Source organism: the organism of the source record quoted next, unplaced genomic scaffold (genome assembly GCF_019419815.1).
Source record: "Pyrus x bretschneideri cultivar Hongxiangsu unplaced genomic scaffold, Pyrus_bretschneideri_v1 Contig101, whole genome shotgun sequence".
In the NCBI taxonomy this organism is placed as follows: domain Eukaryota; kingdom Viridiplantae; phylum Streptophyta; class Magnoliopsida; order Rosales; family Rosaceae; genus Pyrus; species Pyrus x bretschneideri.
Window position 1 is genome coordinate 15,863 of NW_025999393.1, and position 13,352 is coordinate 29,214.

The following is a 13,352-nucleotide window of genomic DNA, read 5'->3' on the forward strand; positions in this document are numbered from 1 at the left end:
CTCCCTAGATGGACATTGATGAGTAGGGTGGTTTGGTAAGTTGCAAATGGCACACACTTCATTTGCTTTTGGCACCATGTTGAGCACGGATTCAAGCTTCCTTTCTAGGTACGCTACCTGCAACAAAAGCTCATGATTAGAACTTGTTTCATAGACTCCAACTTTCTTACCCCTTAAATCTTTGTGTTGAGCATTAGACCCCAACATCTCATAAATGTTATATGACTCTTGAGCATTCTTTTTCTTCAATGCTCCACCTGCTGCATTATCAACAGTTGATTGACAAGTTTGGGTTAGTCCATCGTAGAAAATTTGCATTTGTAAGTGAAAAGGTAACCCATGGTGTGGACATTGTATCAAGAGGCCTTTAAAACGCTCCCAACACTCATTGAAAGGTTCTCCATCATCTTGTTTGAAGTTGAAGATCTGTCCCCTTAATGTGGCTGTCTTTTGAGTGGAAAAGAACTTCTCCAAGAACTTCTTAGCCACAACATCCCATGTAGTGAGGGAACCTGGTGTTATAGTCATCAACCAACTCTTGGCCCTATCTTTCAAGGTGTAAGGAAACACTCTCATCCTTAAATTTGCTTCACTTACTCCCTGCAAAGGTAAACCACTCACAACATTGTAAAACTCTTTAATATGAGCTAAAGGGTCTTCATTAGGTAAGCCATAAAATGAAGGAAACATATGGAAATGTGAAGATTTGAGATCATAGTTTCTAGCTTCTGTGGGCAGCAAGATGCATGAAGGTGAATTTGGTATGATTGGTTGAGCAAAGTCCTCCAAAGCTCGAAGCTCATCTTCATTTCCCGCCATCTCCTCTTCTCCTTCCCAATTAAATTGCTCAGATTCTTTACTTGTTGAACTAGGTGAATTCCCTTCCTCTTCCTCACGGATAATGGATGAACTTGATGGCACAAAGTTGTCCAAAGTGTGGCCCTTCAACCGTTCAATTCTTTGGCCTAACTCAACAAGTCTATTTGACATATACTACCTGAAATAAAATACACAAGTGTGAATGAAAATCAACTAGCAAACAACAATGAAATGAATAAAAATAAACTTAAAAACGTTTGAAAGGGCTCAAGGGACTCAAAACAGATTCACAAGACTCAAAACAAGCTAAAAACTCTCAAAACTGCCTAAAAACACAAACTGGGCAGTTTTGACACTAAACTCAATTTTGGACGAAAATTAGGTTTGAGCTTGACTCAAAATGCTTCAAAACACAAGATAAGACAGATTCTAAGCCTAAAACTTAACAAAATATGGGGAGAAATTGTATTTGGACGAAATGCAATTAAATGGACAGATTATAACGAAACCAGATTGTAAAGCAAATTGATGTAAACCAATGGATAATGGAATGGCTAAGGGATTCTTTTCCACACATGAAATGTATGCAACTTAAATCAACTTCCAGTTATCAATTTGACAAGTTATGAACCTTGACACTAATCAAAATAGCAAACAAGCAAACAAGCAATTACAAGGGACTGAAATCAGTCCCCGGCAACGGCGCCATTTTTTTGTTGATGTATAATTCCTTCCTAATGCTAGAATATATTTAGTATAATGGCACAAGCAAGGGTGTCGAATCCGCAGGGACTAATTGGACCTATGTAACTACTTGTTTTGCAAGAACTCTAAGAAATGAATCAAACTAAACAAACTAGGCAGATTTGGAAATGCCTCAAACTAGTCTAAATAGACAGATTTGTTGTTGTAACTTGAAAGCTGATAGGAGCATATTCATGCGACTTAAATGGCTTGTTCTCGTACATTTACGTTATGTTTCTTTAGTTAGTTTAGTCCTTTATGCTTCTTTTGTGTGTTTTCAGGATAATAAGACGTGTTTGACGAAAGGATGCATTGTGGAGTGTTTTGGAGCACTATTGGGCTAAGGATTGATAGCTTATGCTTGGAGCCCAAGTGTTGGATGAAATTGAAGGCCTTGTAAGCACTTGAGGACATAAAACAATGGCCCTAACCCAATTACATTCACCTTGCCTTGGGCTTAACACAAACACCATTCCTTGCCATGCAAGGGGGAGCAATTTGGGTCCATTTCATGTACTTAAACCCTAGCCCAATCCACAATCACTTCAAAGCCATGCAAAACCTTTCAACACCCTTTAATCATTCCCCTTTAAGTTATGATTTTATTTCCTAACCCTACATGCATTATTTATTAGCATCTTCACATGCATTCACACACACTTCACACCTCTTTAATCCACATGCATTCATCATCATTCACTCTAGTTTTAATTCACATGCAAACACATGCATTTCCAACACCAAACACACCTTGCCATGTATCCCATTCCATTTTCCAGCTTTTCTCCTTCTCTTTGCAACCTAATTCACATGCATTCCATCCTTTAATTCACCCACATGCCCCTTTAAATCATTCAATCACACCATCACACATTCATCCTCCAACATTGCACATGCACTTTGCCTTTCATCATTGCACAACAATCATAAGAGCCACATGCACTCTTAAACAATCAACAACATATTCTCCCATTCCCCCTATAAAAACCCATGCATTCATTGAGAAATTCATTCACTCCCCACTCCATCTCTCCATTTCTCACACCACAACTAACACAAACACTTCCCCTTAGAATCCAAACACCACTCCTCTTCCATTTCCACCACTCCTCTACCATTTCCATAATCCCCCAAACCTCACCTTAGACCTTGTGCTACAACAACGAGGAAGATAAGAGGGCCTAAACATTCATACAATTCAAGTTTGAGTTGTTGGAATGTTTAGGTGTTTCTTTGATTTCAAAGTTTAAATTCAATTCTTTTTGTTTTGTACGTATGAGGAATGGAAGAGAAGAGTGCCTAAACGTTCATACAATTCAAGTTTGAGTTGTTGGAATGTTTAGGTGTTTCTTTGATTTCAAAGTTATGAGGAACTAAACCCCCTTTAGCTAGGGGGTAATTCAAAATAAATGTTTATGCTTGCATTTTGATTTGATTACTTCTAATTGCGTTTCATAAGTTGTGAATTCAATTTGTTTAACCGTTTGATTGATAACTTATTTATGTATGTTTATTGAGAGTGCACGCTTAATTTTCATGCATGAATATGACGCTAGAATATAAGTGAGTTTCACCTAATCGTTATGAACTTATATTCACAAGTAGTGGAGGTTGCTTATAAACAATCGCGTTAAATGAATTCTTGGCACGAGTTTCATGCAATCATAGTAACGAATGCCTCGTCAACACTTATAATCTTCATAGAGCGTAATGATTCTTGCTTGTATCTCTATTATGCAATCATGTAGGGGACTTGTGGGGAATGTTTTGGGTTGTCGTATGCAATCATCCAATTCAATAACGTTAGGAAGATTTGAAGGTTAATTTAAGCGGACCTAATTAACCCGGGGTGATGAGTTTCATAATTTATTGAAATGTAATTGGAAATCTTTTTATTATGCAAGTGTAACATATGTGGAGATGACCCCCTTAGCTAGCATTCATCCATTCTATTTCATCAATTTCATATTTACATTCTATTTTAATTTGTTCATTTAATTTAATTTCGTATAAACTTAAATCCCCCTTTTACTTTAATGTCAATTTAGTTAGAAATCATTTTAGTTTGTGTTTTTAAAAGCATTTTGAGTCTTTGGTTTGTCTTAGTGTTTTAAAGATTAGTTTTGCATTCTTTGAGTCTAGTATAGTGTTTTATATTGTGTTTTTACGTTTTTGAGTCAAATCCAAGTGATTAACAATCCCTCCTAATCCCCGGTCCAGAACGATCCCTACTTATACTTATACTACAATTGACAAAAAGAGGGTTAATTTGTGTGCGTATAAATCACGCATCAAATTTTCCAAAAATAGTAGCTAGGAACCTCCTAACTCCAAAAGATAGTAGGCTGCTGTCAGGACGGTCCGATGAGTTGGCCGTTCAAGAGTCCCTCGCACTTAGTGTTCAGTGTGCGAGCTCTGTGTCCAACATGGGCCTACGCCTGCTTGCTCGGTCCCGCCAAGTGGAATCGTTGATGGCAGAGGTGGAAAGTCTTAAGCAGGAAATCAAACAGCTTAAGTACGAGAATAGAAGTTTGCATGTGCTTGCAAATAACTATTCGGCGGGCATGAAGAGGAAGCTTGATGAGCTGCAAGAATCTGAGGGTCGAATTCACAATGACCGTCAAAGGCTTGCGTCTTATCTCCAGAGGCACCTTTTTCCTGGGTCATCCAGCGCTTGGCCAAGTATTGAGGCCTGGAATGCTCTAGCTCCGATGCCTCCCGCTCCGATGGCTTCCGCTCCGATGCCTCCCGCTTCTATGCCTCCCGCTTCTGCGCCTTCCGCTTCTGCGCCTCGTAGTGGGGCTTTACGCAAACAACCTTTGTGAAGCTCCACCTTTCTCCATGTTTAGTATCTTTTTTTTTTTTTTTTTTTTTATTAACATAAATAAAATCAAACGGCATGGAATTGGTCCTTGAATGGAAGGTGATACTTGAAGTGAACCGGCATTGGTTTGAATTCTAGTGTAGGTGCCTGATTCAAAAAAAATAGCAAGTTAGTATAAAATCTAATGGAATTTGGAATTAAAAACTTACTTGTTTTGTCCGATAAGAACTCAATGACAAACACCACTCCTTTGAAAGTTTCAGGGATATTGGACTTGGCCAGATTGCATGTGATGGTTATGACTTGTCCAATGTCATCAAATTCAACTTCTTTGGGCATTGTTGTCTCAAGTATATCCTCTTTGATGAATTCATGACATTCCCTACTTGTCACCTTTGGAAGGGCTTCCAAGATGTCTTTTTCACCTTCTTCTTCCTTGGAAGTCATGAATCTACAAGGAATAGGGATACTTGTTGGAACGGGGTTAAAATTAATGAAATTTGGAACAACCATACCTGTATTAGATGGCATAGGAGCAATAGGTGCCTCCGGTAAAGGTGTTTCCACCCTTTCCGTGGGTTGGGTGTATTCCTCCTCCTTGTGATTTGATTTTAATGGTTGAGAGTCCGTTCCAACCTCCTTGTCACTTCTCAACATGATATCCTTGGCAGTTTCAAATTCTCCCTTCTGATTTGCAATGGTTGAGCTAGGGAGTTCGCCTTGGTCGCAAAATTGTCCTTCGAACTCCGCTATCTGCCCAATTTGCTTTTCCAGAGTAGTAAGTAATTGAAAAATCGTATCATTATCATTTGAATTACCTACATTACTTTGGACAGGTTGTGGAGGTTGCATAGGCGTTGAATAGAACTCCTCATACGGCTGCCAATATCCTTCTTGTTGAGCCTCATTGTCTTGATTTTGTAAGCCCTGCACCAAACAAATTAATTCATCAATCTTTTGATTATAATCTATTGACGAACTTAAATTTGGTTGGGCATATTGAATATGAGTTTGTGGTGGGTGCATAGGTCTTGAATAGAACTCCTCGTATGGCTGCCAATATCCTTCTTGTTGAACATGTTGAGGTTCCCACCACGTAGAGTTTGAATGATCACTCCAATCTGAACTGTAAGTATTGGAAAACACGTTATTCCTTGATTGAAGATCAAATATATCAACTCTTTGCATTTGGGACCTTTCCATGAGCTGTGACAAAAGAGAAGCGTTATCAAGTGCCATCTAGTACTTGAATTCAACAAACAAAACACAAATAAAAAAAACTAAATCTAAAATACATAACAGAAACAAACAATCCAAGGGATTAGAAAATTTTCTAATCCCCGGCAACGGCGCCAAAATTTTGATGCGTGATTTATACGCACACAAATTAACCCTCTTTTTGTCAATTGTAGTATAAGTATAAGTAGGGATCGTTCTGGACCGGGGATTAGGAGGGATTGTTAATCACTTGGATTTGACTCAAAAACGTAAAAACACAATATAAAACACTATACTAGACTCAAAGAATGCAAAACTAATTTTTAAAACACTAAGACAAACCAAAGACTCAAAATGCTTTTAAAAACACAAACTAAAATGATTTCTAACTAAATTGACATTAAAGTAAAAGGGGGATTTAAGTTTATACGAAATTAAATTAAATGAACAAATTAAAATAGAATGTAAATATGAAATTGATGAAATAGAATGGATGAATGCTAGCTAAGGGGGTCATCTCCACATATGTTACACTTGCATAATAAAAAGATTTCCAATTACATTTCAATAAATTATGAAACTCATCACCCCGGGTTAATTAGGTCCGCTTAAATTAACCTTCAAATCTTCCTAACGTTATTGAATTGGATGATTGCATACGACAACCCAAAACATTCCCCACAAGTCCCCTACATGATTGCATAATAGAGATACAAGCAAGAATCATTACGCTCTATGAAGATTATAAGTGTTGACGAGGCATTCGTTACTATGATTGCATGAAACTCGTGCCAAGAATTCATTTAACGCGATTGTTTATAAGCAACCTCCACTACTTGTGAATATAAGTTCATAACGATTAGGTGAAACTCACTTATATTCTAGCGTCATATTCATGCATGAAAATTAAGCGTGCACTCTCAATAAACATACATAAATAAGTTATCAATCAAACGGTTAAACAAATTGAATTCACAACTTATGAAACGCAATTAGAAGTAATCAAATCAAAATGCAAGCATAAACATTTATTTTGAATTACCCCCTAGCTAAAGGGGGTTTAGTTCCTCATAACTTTGAAATCAAAGAAACACCTAAACATTCCAACAACTCAAACTTGAATTGTATGAACGTTTAGGCACTCTTCTCTTCCATTCCTCATACGTACAAAACAAAAAGAATTGAATTTAAACTTTGAAATCAAAGAAACACCTAAACATTCCAACAACTCAAACTTGAATTGTATGAATGTTTAGGCCCTCTTATCTTCCTCGTTGTTGTAGCACAAGGTCTAAGGTGAGGTTTGGGGGATTATGGAAATGGTAGAGGAGTGGTGGAAATGGAAGAGGAGTGGTGTTTGGATTCTAAGGGGAAGTGTTTGTGTTAGTTGTGGTGTGAGAAATGGAGAGATGGAGTGGGGAGTGAATGAATTTCTCAATGAATGCATGGGTTTTTATAGGGGGAATGGGAGAATATGTTGTTGATTGTTTAAGAGTGCATGTGGCTCTTATGATTGTTGTGCAATGATGAAAGGCAAAGTGCATGTGCAATGTTGGAGGATGAATGTGTGATGGTGTGATTGAATGATTTAAAGGGGCATGTGGGTGAATTAAAGGATGGAATGCATGTGAATTAGGTTGCAAAGAGAAGGAGAAAAGCTGGAAAATGGAATGGGATACATGGCAAGGTGTGTTTGGTGTTGGAAATGCATGTGTTTGCATGTGAATTAAAACTAGAGTGAATGATGATGAATGCATGTGGATTAAAGAGGTGTGAAGTGTGTGTGAATGCATGTGAAGATGCTAATAAATAATGCATGTAGGGTTAGGAAATAAAATCATAACTTAAAGGGGAATGATTAAAGGGTGTTGAAAGGTTTTGCATGGCTTTGAAGTGATTGTGGATTGGGCTAGGGTTTAAGTACATGAAATGGACCCAAATTGCTCCCCCTTGCATGGCAAGGAATGGTGTTTGTGTTAAGCCCAAGGCAAGGTGAATGTAATTGGGTTAGGGCCATTGTTTTATGTCCTCAAGTGCTTACAAGGCCTTCAATTTCATCCAACACTTGGGCTCCAAGCATAAGCTATCAATCCTTAGCCCAATAGTGCTCCAAAACACTCCACAATGCATCCTTTCGTCAAACACGTCTTATTATCCTGAAAACACACAAAAGAAGCATAAAGGACTAAACTAACTAAAGAAACATAACGTAAATGTACGAGAACAAGCCATTTAAGTCGCATGAATATGCTCCTATCAAAAGCATGAGAAAATGAAGTAAACACAAATAAATGAATCAACAACTAATGTAATGGGATAGTATCAATGGAAATGAAGCTAGGGATTCAGTTTCACCATTGCTCAACTAAGTCCATGTTTGTCAAGTTAGTTTGTACTCATTCATCTACCTATTTCTTGAGTTTGTTTCACTTGGATATGATCAACCATATGATGTGTGGATTTGATCAAATGTCTCTAATCATGAACCTAATTGTGATGTGCAACTTTGGTTCATAATCAAGATTATGTAATGTACAAGAAACTTTCATAAAACCAAAGGGAATAACTCGGCAGGATGTGTGCTAAACACTCCCTTCATTCATTCACATATCTACCAAGATTATGCATGATGTGTGTTCTAATCTTGGCTACACAACTTTTGTGATTAATTCAAATGATGATCAAACATTAAAATCAACACACTAAGTCACCATTAAAACAGAAAATGAAACAAGAAATAGATGGACAAACTGAGCATTCTAACTTAATTACATGGCAAACTTTGCAAGGTTACATCGAATCCCTAGAGGAAGATTAGTTACACTTCATGTTTACAAAGGTTTAACATAAAAATAAATAACATGAGTGAACATAAGATTAAGAAGGAGAAACCCTTGAAGCAAAACTGATGTTGAAGTTCTTGAAGAGTTCCTTGGTGTTGCTTCTCCAAATGTGGTGCGGATGAAGGTAGAATGGCTTGGTTGAATGGTTTCTGCCCTTGGGACAGAAAATGGACAGAGAATGGAGTGAAATGGGAGAGGTTATGGGTGTGTAATGGACTGAATGCCAAGGACAGTTTCTGTGAAAAGGAGAGAATGTCGAATGCAATGGTATGGAGAGGGAGAATGAGTGAGGATGATGGACGGAAGACCAGCAAGAATGGTGTGTATAATCAATAATTCGAGAGAAGAATGAGTGAGTCCCTCTTAGTTAATTTCTGAATGTGGCTAATGATGGAAAACAATCAGAATGCATGTGAAAGCTGACATGATCCATGTGAAAGGAATGCTGAAAAGGGTATGAATGTGCACGGTATGGGCATGAAGGAGTAGGAAATGCATGAAAATGGTTGGATGAGTGGATTCCTGGCGTGATACCTGCAAAGCATGGACATGATCTGCAGCTAGGTGGTTTATTTAATCCAAGATACATGTGCAATGTCTGCCACAAGGGAGTGGACAATCTGAAACTGGTTAAAATAATCTGAAATTGGGTATGGGAGTCCACGGGATGAACATGAAGGAATTGGAAATGCAAAGGTGATTTGTTTCGGTGGTGGAAGTGCATAAGGGAGCTGGAAATGGCATGGAATGTTTAATTGAGATGCATGTGGATTTCTGCAAAGATGAAATGGAGAAAGGTGATGGAATGCACGGTCAGGTTGTGAACATGCATGTGAATGCATGTTTTGATGTTTTAGAAGTGCATAATCTGACTTGGAACCACATGGGATTTTCATGACATGATTGTGTTTCTTGGTGGAAATATGGCTGAATGTTTTAGTTAATGGGAATGGGTGTTCTTGGTGCAAAATGGAGTTGGACAAGGCAAGGGATTACACGGCACAAGTTATGTGGAATAACAAAGTGTCCGCATGTTTTTGCATTGTTTAGAACCACCCAATGTGACTCCAATGCACCACTTTCCTAATCACATCTTCTCTTGAATTCCCTCCGCCATATTAGTCTTAGATTCCTCATATTTGGACTTCAAATTAATTCCCAAGAACTCTCTCCACGTTTGGAATAATGCTCAGCTATCAAAAGGAATGGTTTTTACTTCATTTGCCTTCCCTTTGATCCAAATACACACTTGACTGCACACTAACACCAAATAATGTAAAATGCAACTAGTTTAATCCAAAAACAATACAAAAACGCCAAATAAGAAAGATATACATGCATGCAAAATATGACTTATCAAATACCCCCAAACCTGGTTTTTGCTAGTCCTCGAGCAAACTTAAAACTAAAACACACAAAATACAAACATCTAACTAAACCACTTTCGCTGGCCAAACGATTGCACTGAGCATGTGCAACAAGCCTTTGAACCCCTAGGTGTCCCTAGTTGGAGGAGTTGTGTCTCCTGAGGGTTTACAGTGATGACACCCACAAACATTTACAAAATCTGCAAACAACTTGGTTAAAACATGCTTTAAACAAACTAATAAGAACCAATGAAGATTTTGTCATTCATTCAACTCAAAAGATTGCCACTTCAAAGAATCGTATCCATTGTAACGTATAAAGATATTTCTCCATGTCTTACAACTTCAAGGTCACCATACCCAAATGCTTCAGATAGAATTCGCCTCAACTCTACTCCTCACAGATTTCACTCAAAATTTTCACTCAGATCCTAAGGTTTTAATCTCTCCACAACCATATATGAGTGAAATTATGCAAAGGGAATCAAAATTCTCACATATGAAATCTGAAATGAAAGCACAATTTCTGAGTAGATCTCATGAAATGAATCAAATGCTAAGAATATAGATAACACACACACTTACCATCACATCATGAATACATCCTCAATGATCAGCTAGGCCTTTCTCAAGATTGTAATGTAAGGCTTAGGTTATAGGTTACGAAAGAAGTGATATGAAATACTAGAGCTTGGGGCATACCAAAGTGTTCTTGAGGATCATGCTTTTCACTTGCATTTGTCATCTTTTTCTTTGTTTTTGGCGTCCAGGACCTATGCATTAAAATGAGGGGATTTGGAACTTGTATCCACTTTGACTTTTTTTTTTTTATTTTTAGAAACTTCTTCAACATAGGTGTCCGTGGTACACGCCACAATCTTGTTCTAAGCTCAATTTACCCTTAGTCTTCATCACATTGGTATACCCCAAACTATAAGGTATGGCTTGTAATGGGCTAGAATGGGTAGATTATGGTGTGGGTGATGAAAGAGTTAGGCTACAGTGTTTGGCTGCAACGAGGGTGGATGGAGCACAAAAATGGGTAGGATTTAAGCCTTTTAGTAGTTAAACATGCATAGCTGATAGGAGCATATTCATGCGACTTAAATGGCTTGTTCTCGTGCATTTACGTTATGTTTCTCTAGTTATTTTAGTCTTTTATGCTTCTTTTGTGTGTTTTCAGGTTCTAAGGGCAAGGTATGCAAAAGGATGCCTTTTGGAGCCTTTTGGAGCAAATTAGAGATTGGAATGGATATCATATGCTTGGAGCCAAGAGGATGGACGAAATTAAAGACTTGAAGTAGGAAAGTTAAATCCTAAAAGACCTCATGTTTAAGCATCATTGAAGACTCCTACGCATTTTAGAACACAAAAACAACATTCCTTGCAACCTTAGGACATTGTCGTGTGTTTCCTTGTGTCTCCCTTCCTTGCCATGCAAGGAAGGGCTTTGTTCCCTATTTTAAACACTTAAAGCATTCACTTATCATATCATTCACTTATTATAAGCATTCACTTATCATATCATTCACTTATCAAACCATTCACTTATCACTTCCATTCACTTATCACTTATCACTTCCATTCACTTATCACTCACCACATATCATTCATTTATCACTTAACATATCATTCATTTATCACTTAATACATCATTCACTTATCACTTATCATACTCATAATCATCTACACATTTCAACCATTTAAACATATGCATTTCAACTCACATGCATCATCATCATGCAACCAACCTTGCCACATGCTTTCCAAGCTTTCCCCCTTCATCATTAAGCCACATTCACTCCCATTTCTCTCCCCTTAACAGCCCTAAACCGTGCATAATTAAAGGACACCATTCAACACACACATGCACCAAAAGACAACATTGGCATGCATCACATGCATTTCCAACACTTCCCCCTTTGTGCCGTGCCTTCCCTTCCACTTTCCAACCACATTCTTTCAATTCCCACTTCATCATTACACCACCCAAGCCACATGCACTCCCATTCTTTAATTCAGCCACTTAATCATTCAACCACAAAACAATCACACAACACACCAACACACATGCATCCTGAAATTCTTTGCCGTGCAATCACATGCATTTCCCTTGACATTTTCAGCCATCACACTTCATCATTACACCACCATTCACTCTTTAACCCACACACACTTCACACAAACAACATTCACATGCATTCACATGCATTTCCAACACAAAACACACTCAAAACCGTGGCCACCTTTGCATTTCAGCATTCCCATTTGCATTTTCAGATTTCCAGCTTTCCAACCTAGCCACATTCACATGCATTCACTCATAATCATTCACCAAACTTGCAGCCACATTTCCACCCACCTCCTAGCTGTCATGTTCCCTCCATTACTCTTATAAATACCCTTGCATTCATTCATTCAATATCATCTCATTTCATACACAACACACCACAAACACACCACCAAACTTCCTTTGCCGTGGCTTCCCATCTCTCCCTTATAATCCAAACACCATTCCTCTTCCATTTCAATCATTCCCCAATCCATTCAACACACCAACAACATCCCTTAGACCTTATGCTACAATAAAGAGGAAGAGAAGAGGGCCTAAACGTTCATACAATTCAAGTTTGAGTTGTTGGAATGTTTAGGTGTTTCTTTGATTTCAATGTTTAATTTTAATTCTCTTTGTTTTGTATGAGGAACTAAACCCCCCTTGGCTAGGTGGGGATTCGAAATATATGTTTATGCTTGCATTTTGATTTGATTAATTCTAATTGCGTTTCATAAGTTGTGGATTCAATTTGTTTAACTATTTGATTGATAACTTATTTATGTATGTTTATTAAGAGTGCACACTTAATTTTCATGCATGAATATGACGCTAGAATATAAGTGAGTTTCACCTAATCGTTATGAACTTATATTCACAAGTAGTGGAGGTTGCTTATAAACAATCGCGTTAAACGAATTCTTGGCATAAGTTTCATGCAATCATAGTAACGAATGCCTCGTCAACACTTATAATCTTCATAGAGCGTAATGATTCTTGCTTGTATCTCTATTATTGATAGGAGCATATTTAGGCGACTTAACTACCTTATTCTTGTGCATTTGTGCTATTATTTCTTAGTTAATGTCGTATTACAACTCAATTTCGTGTGTTTGTAGGTCCTATGGGTCAAAGTATCAAGAAAGTGCATTTTGGTGCATTTTGGAGCTATTTTGGACACTATGGGGATAGCTTGCATATGGGCTAACATGGATGGACGAATTTGAACTTCAAGAGGCTAGATATGTGATAAGAAGAGGAAGGAACTAAGCTAAGGACAAAGTGGATAAGGAAGGAGCTCAAAAGAGGAAACCTTATCCAAAACATTATCTAAACATTATCCAACCTTATCCAACATTATCCAATTATCCAAAACATTATCCAAACCTTATCTCATCTTATCTTATCCAAACCTTATCATGTCTTAATCCTAATTGCATGGGGACCTAAATGGATAATTCTAGAACCTATTTCTAGAAGCATCC

The 13,352-nt window shown here is 37.7% G+C and overlaps 1 pseudogene; it reads left to right on the forward strand.

The window, feature by feature from the left end:
* Positions 1 to 334: 334 nt before the first annotated feature.
* On the forward strand, positions 335 to 445 carry LOC125470672 (annotated as a pseudogene).
* Positions 446 to 13,352: the final 12,907 nt, after the last annotated feature.